The sequence below is a fragment of the Callospermophilus lateralis genome, chromosome 6, assembly GCF_048772815.1.
Source record: "Callospermophilus lateralis isolate mCalLat2 chromosome 6, mCalLat2.hap1, whole genome shotgun sequence".
NCBI lineage: Eukaryota > Metazoa > Chordata > Mammalia > Rodentia > Sciuridae > Callospermophilus > Callospermophilus lateralis.
The window spans coordinates 150,799,305-150,811,604 of NC_135310.1; positions in this window are offsets into that span (position 1 = coordinate 150,799,305).

Here is a 12,300-nt window from a genome sequence, read left to right on the forward strand (position 1 = left end):
GCAGTTCATAGTAGCAAGACCCCCAATCCTTCCCCCCTTCCCCCACCTCCCACTCTCCCTCCCTCCCTCCCTTTCCTCCTTCTTCTCTCCCACCATTCTTTCCTCCCCACTTCCACTTTTTCTCCCTTGCTCCTCCATCCCTCCTTCTCCCTTCCTTCCTTCCTCTCTACTTTCCTCTCTTCCTTCTTCCCTTTTACTCCCTTCACCTGCAGGTGATGCTTATTGAACCGAAAGGAAAAAAAGGAAAGAGATTAAAAAAATTAAAAAAAAAAAAAAACCTTTCCGCTGTTGTGTATCCCATGAGCCTATGTGCATGTGTGCTCTGAGCGCTTAGAGGTGCAAAAAATGCCTAGACTCACATCGTGCTAAAAATAATACATTCTAGCTTTAGAAAACCTAGAAACCTGGTGGGCCTAACATTTGCCTCCTTTCTTCAGAAGATCCCCTCACTTCCATGGTGGTGAAGAGACCTGAGCTCCAAGCTCTCTTTACCACCCTCTCTGGGATGATCAAGACAAGAACCACGGTGGAGAGACCTGTGCCTCTTCCAGAGTAGTTATTCCACAAGGTGGAGGCCCACACAGCTACCTCACAGCTGCAGAGCCACACTTCACACTTCCTTAAACTTTGCCTGGGCTGGAAGATGAAGAATATTAGGAGAAACGCAGGCCTCTCTCTTCCCTCCTGGTCCTCCTTCCCTGACAGCCCCCTCCTCTCTCTCTGCAGAGAGAGAGGAGACTCCTGATTCACTCAGAAGTTCCTCCAAAGCCACGGTGCAAATCACCCTAATTGTTTGCTAGATGAACAATGATCACTCTAACCTCCTAATTAACATTGTTAAAATCTGCTAACAAAGGACATTTAACAATATCTTAATTAGGAAGGATTTCTAATTTGTGATATGGAGCATGTTAGACAAACAGAGCACAATTCTCCCTTTGTTGCTGGGCTCGGGCAGCCAGGGAGATTACAAGATATGACACACTGTGTTCTGCGTTTGCCATTTATCATTCTATATCCTTTACGCATTTGCGCGTCGTAATTAGTGTCTTGGCTAATTTTACCTGTGTTATTGTTTGCACTGTAATTTGGAGCGGATGGAGTGGGTGATGCTGGTGATGTAGACTCAGATGGGCATCTGTTCCTCTGGTTCTCCCTGGGACTGGCTTGCTGGGAAAGACCTCCACTAGCAAACAAAGCCAACTTTGGGGTGCCACCAGTCACGGATTATGGGGTGTGAGGTGAGTAGCATTTTGGGTTGTTCCAAGTTAACATGAGGGTGACTAACCATCTTAGGCTCCATTCCTTTTCCAAGCTCTTACTGCTTATTTTAAAAGCTCCTATTATCTATCACTTAATTATTAAAAAGTGTCTACTCTGTTTTCATAAATTATCTATGTGTTAGAGAAATTGGCATATGAGAGAGAGTCATGGGGAAAGGGAAGTTCCAAAGCCAATTATCACAGCTGGAAAGATTTTAGACTATAATGGATTCCTTGAATTATTCTCTACTAGACCTTTAAGGATGTGTGTTAGGGATGATGGCGCTGGGTTGGGGGTGGGGAGACAGGAAAGGTTGATATTTGTGATAATCCCTAATTTATTATTCTCATCTGTTTCTTAAGATATCCTTGTTGTTGAATCCTTTGCTTTGTTTCTTGGCTTCCTTATCCTGAAGACAGGAGAAATGCTTGGGACAAATTGTTGACATGGGATGTTATTCAAAGTTACCATTTAAATAAGTGATGTCACCCAAGTTAAATAAGAAAGCTTAAGAAAAATGCTTAATAGCATGCTTAGTGCATAGCTAATATTCAATAAATTGTAGCTGTAACAAACCATGTCATAATATCTACCTACGGATAATATATCATGGCATTTTAAATGCAAGGCAGTCAACAGTGCTGTATGTGATATGTGTGTTAAACATATGTATGTAGTATATAATGAACTGCATATGTAGGGGAGGAAGAAACTTTCTATTTTCCTAGGTTTGACAGCAAAGTTTAGGAAATTAAACTGAGTACAGGTAGAGTAACAGGAGAAAAGGCATGAAAATATATTTCATGTGCAGCGGCATTATGGGAAAGAAAGTGAATACTAAAAGGCAGTGGGATTTAGGAGCTTATAATGTTATGCTGGAGTTCGGGACCCCCAAAAGACCACCAGAGACCGAGATTGATGTAAGCAGCAAAGAGGTGTATATCGCGAGCTAGCTCGGTCCTCTGCATGCACACAGCAAGTGGTGACCAGGGTTTGCAGCAGTTTTATACACTCTTTGGGGAAGGCAGGGACTTCACATACATCATAGCATCTCTTAGCAAATCATCACCCACCGCGGGAAAATCAAACAACAATTCTTAACATTGATTAGCACATCCACTGGCGGGAACAAGTTGGGTAGAGGTGATTCGTTAGTACAAGGCTGGTTTCTCAAAAATGGAGTTTCTCAATAAACCATCCTCACAATGATGGAGGGAGATATAGGCAACACAGTAAGTGATACTTAGGAAAGATGAAAGGACCCTCAGAAGAACAGGTGGGAGATACGAAAGTTGGTGTTAAAGTTTTGTCCAGGGGTGTGTCTTAGTCCATGTTGTGCTACTATGGGAAAATACCACGGACTGGGTAATTTATAAAGCAGAGCAATTTATTCCTCACTATCCTGGAAAATGAGAAGCCCAAGACCAAGCTGCTGGCAGACAATGTCTGGCAAGGCTGTTTCCAAAATGGCACCTGTTGCTGTGTCCCCACATGGTAGAAGGCAGAAGGGCAAAAGAGGATAATGCTGTTTCCTCACAGGGCAGAGGAGAAGGGAGGAAGCAGATCTCTGAAGCCTCTTTTGTAAGGGGGTCTAGTCTAGTTCACGCGGGAGGAGCCATCATGGCCTAATCATCTCATAAAGGCTCTACGTCTCGAACCCAACACACTGGCAATATCTGAGGGGACACATGCAAATCAGAGCAGGATGGTATTGGTAAAGCTCCTGAGGGACTTGGTGGCCACTGGGCTCCTTCTGGAGGGTGTGTCTGCAGGCCGGAATGAGGGGCGCAGACACTTGCTATTTTCAAGTGACTTCTGCCGTACTCCACAGATCAGATATTCAGAGGTGGCCCTTCCCGGACGGACTCCTTTCCTTACATCATATGATCTCACCAACTTTCAGGGGCCATTTCTAGATTCTGGTCTGAGCCACTGAATTGGTTTCTTGCCTGAAGATATTAGGGAGGAAATCAGAGGCATGACCCCCTTCTCTGAGCTTGCCTGGCACAGCCCTCTAGAACTTTCCAGCAAGACAGGAACTGAAATAAAACAGGGCAGAAAACACCTTGCAATTGGGTAAGGAGCCTGAGCCTAAATAGAAAGGTGCCTGTTTTGAATGGCATCCATCCCTTCCTTCCTCTCCCCCAGCCCCCAGGGCCGGGGTGCGGGGGGGGGGGGGGGGGGGGGGGAGGCCAGGCTGCAGGGCAGGAATGCTGGATGTCCTGGGGAGAGAAAGAGCGTGGTAGGTGGGCCTTTTTGTCCTACAAACTACTTCATAAAAATATTTGTTTAAAGAGAAGTGTTACCCCAGCACCTGTTGAAGAAAAGGAAATTACGCTGAGAACTTGTTAAAAACAGTAAGGAAAACATGGTTCCAGAAGGCACTGCTGGGCATGGGGGCACATGCCTGGAATCCAAGAAAGTGAGGAGGCTGAGGTAGGAGGATGGCAAGTTTGAGGCCAGCCTGGGCAACTTGGGCCAGATCCTATCTCAAAATAAAAATCAAAAGGGTTGGGGACTACAGCTTAATGGTGGAGCATTTGCCTGGCATGAGAGAAGCCCTGGGTTCAATCCCCAGCACTGGGCGGGGGGGCGCGGGTAAAGGGACCCATAAAAGAAGAAACTACTATAACTGGGTTCTTACATTCGTGGGAGGAGAGAATGAGCTCACTTCCAAACACAGCCAAGACAAGTGGGAATTTATTTATAGACAAGGAACGTGGATGGGAAATACTAAGAATCAGGGGGAGGGGGATTCTTGCCAAAGGACCCAACAGGATTCTTACTGAACACAGGCCAGGGGACCTGCTATCACTGGGAGGGGGATGCAGGATGAAGAACTTGGTCAGATAGGAGGTTATCAGATGGGGAGACGGAGGGGTTCTTAAAGCTGGGTAGTGCAGGCCTCGTGAGGCCCAACCCTGAAGGTCAAGGTCCAGTGGGCAGAAAGAAGACCCAATAAAGCTGGGTTAAGGTCAAAGTCCTTGTCACATTCTCTTAGTCTATTTTCTTTAATTCTTTTAAGATTTGTTCTTTTTAGTTATATATAAAAGTAGAGTATATTTGAACATATTTATATAAACATGGAGTACAATTTATTCTGTTGCTGTAGCTAACTACCAGAGACTAGGCAATTTAGTGGCTCATCGTTCAGGAGACTAGGAAGTCCAAGCTCAGGAAGCCAGCCTCTGGTCAGCATCTGGTGGGGGCTTTCTGCCTGCAGGGTAGCCTGGAGGACACCACGGGCAGATGTCAGATGTCAGCCGACGCCTCTCTCCCTCTTCTTACAGTCACAAAAGCTCTCAGGCCCCCTACCCCCTTGACCTCATCTAATCCTAATTACTTTCTAAAAGCCCCACCTCCAAATACCATTAATGTGTGAGCTCAGGGCTGAAATTTCCAACAGGTGAAATTGGGGAGACACACACAAACCATGGTTCACATCGCCCCCCACCTCTCACCCTTAAACACATACACACCCCATATGCCAAGCTGACCTAATGGAACACCATTGGGGGGTTAATAGGTAATCTTCCCATTCTAGAATGGGAGAAGGTATTAGAAACCAGCCATTGCCTTATTTTATAAATTAAGAATTGGGGGCTCTTAGAGGCACCTAAGGTGTCAACCTGGGATCAGGGCTGAAACCCCTGGAGCCTAATGAACCCCAGGGCTTGCCCTCTCAGATGGCAAAAGCTAAACATCATTTTAATTTCAAAGAGTGCAGCAGGGGACACACAGAAAGAAGGAGCATAAATTCTCACACCTCAGGAGGATTTCAAGTACAAGGCCAGCCTGGACAACTTAGCAAGACCCTGTTTTTTACAAAAAGGGCTGCGGATGTGGCTCAGTGCTAGTGTCTAGCAAGTGTGAGGCCCTCGGTTCAATCCCCTGTTTCTCCATAAGTAAATTAATTAATTAGCTAAATAATTAATTTAAAAATTAGCTAATTGATTAATTTAAATAAATCTTACAATCATACTCCTTACGCTCCTCAAATCCAGGCAATTCCTGACCCTGTCTGAAAAGGTGGAGAAATGGAGATAATGAGAATTTTCCTGTTGCGGGTGAGGGGTGAGAGGAAAAGAAAGTGATTCTTTAAATCCACGTGCCCTCTCCTGTTTGTTTGCAAAAACAACGACTTTTTGATGATGCCGGCCTCATCAGGAGAGGTAATTTATGGACACCCTTTCACAGGGGAGGCGAGACAGCCTACAAAACCTAACAGCACAGACACGCAGAAGGAAATATTGCTTCGAAAATAACAGCAACCAAACAATCAGCTCCTCCTGTATACGCTGGAAAGGTCTGACCGTAAATCCTGACTTTGACATTCATCTCAGATCCATTTCGAAGGCAGCCCACAGACTCAACAGGGCGAGAGAAAACACTAAATCATAATTACCTCATAATGCTTGAGAACTGGTAGAGCTTCTCAAAATATCATAAATCTATTGTGTTCTCTCCTGTTTTACTTAACAGCCAATTAATGTTACTGCTTAAAAGAATTAAAGCCAGGGTTGAGAAGGGGTGAGGGTGGGGGACCAGCTTTCAACTCCAGCCAGCTTGCAGATAAAAATGCAGACAGGGCAGCCCTTACAGATGGGCTTAACACCACTGCAGAAAGACCCTGCCGGGATCCACACCCTCCCCGCGATCTTGTTCTTATTAGCATATGGAAGAGGAAAACATTTTCAGCACCATCTTGAGTCAGTTTTAATGTCCTACAGGGTGACATCGGGCAGGAAGGCAGGAGGCCTAGCTTTCCTTCTGAGAGGGCCTCCTGCAAGTAAAGGCTCTGAACCACCCACGTGGCCAATGGAATGGAGTCAAACCAGCAGACGCACAGCCCCTTCCCCAGGAGTCCCCACACCACAGTGACTCTGGAATCTGACACAGCCCTGTGACTTTGTCACACATTTCTTAATGAAGACCATAAAAAAAAAATCCCATTTGTTCTCAGAGAGGTTGGTCTGTAAGTAAGAAGAGGGTCTCATCCATTGTCACCCCAAGTTCTCAGCAAAGACTGAGGCAGCTGGGTGTGGGGGTGGCTGGATGTGATCATGAACATGAAATGTTCCCTCCTGCGCTCTGGCAAGGTATGCTCTTTGGGCCTGTTACTGGCTCTGGAAAATAAGTATGTCAGTGACCACCGATGACCCAAGTAGCAAGCTCATTCTAAAGCTATGTAGATTCTTTGGTTGTAGATGAATCTCCCTCTAGTACTATATCTATGGCCAGAATTCTATGTTAAATATTTACAACCATAAAGAATGGGTCCTGGGTTGGATATCTAGTCAATTGGAGGCAGTGTGGTCATTAGAACAGATGACAGTCCAAAATAACTAATCTAGCCATACTGGTGTGAGCTGGCTGAACATCCACCCTGGTCCCTAGTGACTGTCAAAATAGTGCTGACCAGAGGCTCACAAGGGGACAGGAAGATGGAGGTTACACAAACAGGAGATGGCCAAGAGGCAGACGTGATTTGAAAGGTGATATTTATGACTGTTCTTCAAGAGAACTAGCTGGGTCACATCTATGGCGACCCTACCCTACCCAGGAGAGAGCTAACCTGGACTTGTGCTTAGGAGCCAGACTGATGTGGCTCAGCTCTAATCTTAGTGCTAGATGTATGGCCTGAAGCAAGCTACTTAACCTCTCAGAGCCTCCCTTGCCTTACCTGTCAAATGGAGATAAAGTGGAGTGTCACATGAGAGAAAAAACTAAATACACAAGGCAAAAGAGCACAAATCAAAATTTATCTTTGATAATTCTTCAAAATGCCTGTAAAGTTTCTCTCTCAAATCATCTCCTGGTGGGTCTAACCCAGCTACATTTTCCTTTTACAGCAAGAAAAATAAAATTCTTAGTGTGTGTCCATGAGTCATTTTTAAAAATATTTTCATTTTCAGCACTGGGAGGGAACCCAGCGCTCAGCCAGGAAAGCACTCCACCACTGAGCGGCCCCACCAGCCCTTTCTATTTTATTTTGAGATAGGGTCTTGCTAAGTTGCCCGGGCCAGCCTTGAACTTGTGATTCTCCTGCGTCAGCCTCCCAAGCAGCTGGGACTGCTGCCGTGCACCACCGTGCTCGATTTATGAACCATTTTTAGATGTAAAAAAAATTGCATTATGAATTAATTTCCAGGTTAGGTGGGAGATGCCCACCCCACGGGAGGCATTCAGGGAACAGAGACAATCTGAGGGAACTTGCATCTCATGTGTACTCCAGGGTTCAAGCCGGATAAATGGAAATGGGAGCAAAATTACCTGTACCAGGGATAGCACATTCGTTGTGTCCTGGTGTCTGTCCCCACCCCCCCCCCCCCACTCTCTCTCTTCCAAGCACACATAGTTATGTTGGTCTACGTTGAACACATCAAACGCATGCAACTCTACTGCAATTGCACCTTGCCTGCTTGCCGCAGTGAGTGGGAGGGTGAGTGCCTGTCAAGCTCACAGGGAGTCCTGCAGGCACCCCCTCAGCTCACGCTACCACTTTCCTGCCTCACATCTGGAAGGTGCTATTGATGATTCTTCTTCAAGAGATCTAGACAGATCACATCTATGGTGATCCTACCCTTACCCAGCATCTTTATCCTTCTCTGTCCCAGAAGATGAGAAGAAGTATAAGAACCAGGAAGAAGAGGAGGAAGAAGAGGATGGAGGAAGGGGAGAAAGAAAGGAGTCCACTGAAGATCGTCTTTGTTTTGGTGACGAAGGCACTGGTGGCTGGTGTAGAGCTTGAGTCTGTGTGCACCGTCAGAGGACATTAATGAACTATTTATCGATCATGTTCCTTATTAGGGACCAGGCACCATGCTAGGCTATTTCATTGGTGTCAGAAAAAAAAAATATCAATAATAACTCTTAGTTCCTTCTCCGTGACATCTGTTGAAAGGACTCCATGTTGCCTTCCTGGAGCCAGTCTCTGCAGAATTAGAACACAGAGATGGGCTGGGGGACACGGGATGCCAAGGACTGGCTTTCAGGGGAAGGGAATGCAGGGAGGGGTGAGAAAAGGAGTGGGGCAGCGCTGGGCTGAGCAGCCAGTCGAGTTTGGAAAAAAGAGAGAAATAAGATATGGGATGAGTTGGGGACAGTCACCAGGACAGCGTGAGAGAAAAAGGCTCTTGAGAAGTTTGCAGCATACCAGGAGTGAAGCCCCACGGGAGGGGCCTTCATATAAACTTAAGTCACTGTCACTCTTTGTTAGTTTTTTGATAGTTTATTTTTTTTATCTTAGTTTGACAATAATTCTTTGGTCAGGAGCCAGGGTGCTCCTCCACATTTAAGCTGGTTGCTCTTTCCTCTCTCTTCTGTTTTGCATTTAATAGTCATTCCCATCATTGTTCAGCTCAGTCTCTGAAATTTCAATTAAAAAAAAAAATCCATTAATGATTGCTGTGATTAACCAGGCCTCCAGATTTAGTATATGACATGTCTCGGAGAAGCCCCGTGCGTACGCCAAGGAGGGATTAACGTAGGGATGCTTCTCAATGGCTTCCCCTAGAAAACCAGTGAAAGTGGCTGTTTCTTCAGGTGAGTTATTTTAGGCACGGCTGCTCTCAGCAGTGGACTTGCAACAGAGAATCAGTCAAAGCAGGCTGCTTTAACAACAGACACTCACAGGGCTGCCCTTGCTGCCTCCTGGTGGCCTCAGACTTCCCTAGGTGTGACCACAAGGTGTGTCCACCCCCAGTGACTCAGGTGAGACTTGGAAATTAGAAGAGATGGGAGACCAGGACCATGGTCCGTGGAGCTTGGTTGCAAGTTCAACAGCCAGATCTCAGAGACCTGGGTCACCCGCAAACCTTTCTGATGTTCATATCTGCGTCTTGCTAACTCCTTGGAACTTGCAAGAGGCACCCTCCCCGGGAGCAGTGGGGTTCTCCAGCTAATGCCTTTTCATGAACAGAGAAGGGTGCCAACAGGAGAGATTGGGTGAGGGTTAGGGAGATGGTCTCAGCCTCCTGCTTTTTTTTGAAAGTGAATGTGACGGATGTCACAAAGTCACCCAAGATCTTAGGGCTTTTGACAAGCTAGGGAGCTGGAGTTTCGTCATTGAATTTCTTGCTTTGTTGTTTTCATTAACAACTTGCAAATATATTTTTCTGAAATCTTGGATTTAGCTTTCTAATGATGCCATGCTCGCCTTGAGGTTAATTAAGTGAAAACTTTTGCCAGCCACAGGAAGCACATTTATTCTATAGGATTTTGATGATTCGGGGTCTGTTAAAATCGATGTGAACACATCCTATCTTTCTGGATCTTTTGTTTTGTTTTGTTTTGAATCACATTTATTGAGTGTCACTGAGACCTAGTGTTACCTTGCTAGACACAGATATGATATTTCAACCTTGGACCTGAGCTCAGAGGGAAAGAGCTCTTGGGAGATGGACAAGAGGACAGGTGATAGTGTCCTGTTCTGTCACAGACCCTGCCAAGGTGCGGAGGGTTTGGCTAGGAATTCCTCTGTGCACCGTTCCTGACCCTGTCATGTGGGTGTGAGTCTTATCCCAGAGCCCCCTGATATGATGCACATCCATTCCCAAGCTTCCCATATATCCCACTGCCACCAGCTACAAATCTGTGATGAGGAAGGAAAAGGTGACATGGGGTGGGATTACAACGTATTAAGAAATTAGAACATTACAGGCACCTGAAATTAAAATATATATATATAAATGCACACACACACACACACACACACACACACACACACACACACATATATATATGTATATATATTTCTGCCTTATCCCCTTACCAATTCCCATTACCCATGGAAACCCCAGCTGCTGGGAATCTCTAATTGCACACAGAAGGCACGGCTCGGGGCATGGAAGAGCCCTCTAGCCCAGGCCTGGGACACAGCCCTGCAATTCGGAGGACGTCTGAAGTGAACATCCTGGTCTACTTACGGAAAGCGATGCCCCAGCCTCCCGCTCCCTGCCTGCTGGAGCACCTGGGTGGGTCATCTTCAGTGTCCACCATATGGTGATGCTTGATATTTTCTGAAATAGCAGACTGGGTGAGTCACCTAAATCCATCTCGCTAGTTACCGTTTCCTCCTGACCGGGCCCTAGGTAGGCACTGCCTCTAATCCTCACCCCTCTGTGAGTCTGGAGAAGCTCCAGGGTATGCGTCACCCTTGGGTCCACAGCTCCTCGGTCTCAGTCTCTTACTCTGCCCTCCCTGTGGGTGAGAGAAGAAGCTCCTCTCAGTTAAGAAGCTGGTTAGGCTCCGAGAAATGGGCCACCTCTTGTGCCTTCTCCTCTCCAGGTTGAGAAATTCTGCTCTCATTTACTCATGAACTTCTTCTTGAACTTTCTTGACATCGTTTTTTTGTTTCCTTCTGTGCTTTAGAAAATCAGGCCAGTGTTTCTCAAATCCCCTTCTAGAACACAGTGATCTCATTTGGTTATAATATTTCTGATTAGTACAATGTGACTCGTAGACTCTAAGTTCGACTTTTAAAATTGTATTAACTGTGGTCATTTGATATGAAGCTATATTAATTTAATCCACATTACTGCCCCCATAGCTAATATTTCTCTTGCTATAAAAAATCATGGCTAGAAAGATTAAAAAAGATCTAATAAGCCAATTCTCAAAACTCCAACCATTCAAACCGAGAAACAGACAGGGTTCTGTGAAATATTTAGACCTCATTGTTTGAGTGTTGGTTCTCTCTCTCTCTGCATGGTGTAATAGGATTATAAAACAAAGCAAAACAAAAACATTGGACTCAAGCCCTTAATTCCTTACTTTTGTCTTCGAGACCTCAGGCAAACCATTTAAACTCTCTGTGTGTTTTCACAAGTTATGACTCCATGTCTGAGCACATCTGGGCAGCAGCACCCCAGTGCCAAGAGCACTGGCCTATCTATGTCTTGCAATATGGTGAGGAAGAAGGCATCCTTTGGTTTAGAAAAAAAAGTGTCACCCAGGCCTCAAATTTTTAAAAGTGTAAAGAAATTCTTCTTTCAGTCTTTGTTGATAACTCTCTCCCATTGCTCCCCACCTTGTAGGACTTGAATACGTGGCGGACAGGTGGTGGAGCAGTAGGTAGATCTAAGTGACAGAGACCATAGTACTGGTTTCTCCCTTGATGCTCCCCTGGGAGAGCCCCCATACAAATACACTTCAGTCCATCAGATGCATTCCAGCATGCCCGATCCCAAGCTGACCCATCCTGGGCTCATTTTGAATCCCTTATGCACCCCTATGACTGGGTCATTGTGAGGTTACAGTATAAATCAGGGGCAGCCCGTTGTTAAATAAACTCTGCAAATGGAGGCTTGGATCATCTCCCGCAGGTTTTCTTTGGGATGTGTAGGGAAACTCTGCAAGTGTGACAGAGAAGTATGAAATGCTGAAGTCAAACTGGGACCTTTGAGAAGAGTTGAACTATATGCTCAAGGGCAAGAATCTTCAGATCTGGATAGAAGAACGTCCTTATGATTTAATGAGGCTGCTTTGGTTTTTGGCAAGTAATTTCAGAAATAATACAAATAAAGTCTGTGACTGAGAAATTACTTAGATCAACATTTTCTCGAAGCATGGTGTACATCCTTACATGCTGTGAGAATCTCTGATAATAAACAAATGGAAGTTCTTCTTTATCCATAGGGGCTATACTCCAAGACCCTCAGTGGATGCCCAAATACGTGGATGGTACCCAGTCCTATAATTTAATATATTTTCCATCTTAAACAAGCAATTATCATGTACTAAGATCATAATTTACAGTTTGAAATGCAATAGAAAACTAGCATGAATTCCCTTTTTTTCCCCACAATTTTATGCTTATATTTGTCCTTAACAAGGATCTTAGCAACCTCAGCATCTGATTTTTTTTTCTTATTAAGTTGAAAGCTTTCACCTTCTCACTTAAAGGAAGCTAATCTGAATTTCAGGCTTATCTTTGGTATATCTGAGTTGCCAGCATCACTACTTTTATCCTTGGACCATTAGGTAAAATACGGGTTATGTGAACATAAGAAATGAGATATCAAACAATTGCTCTGA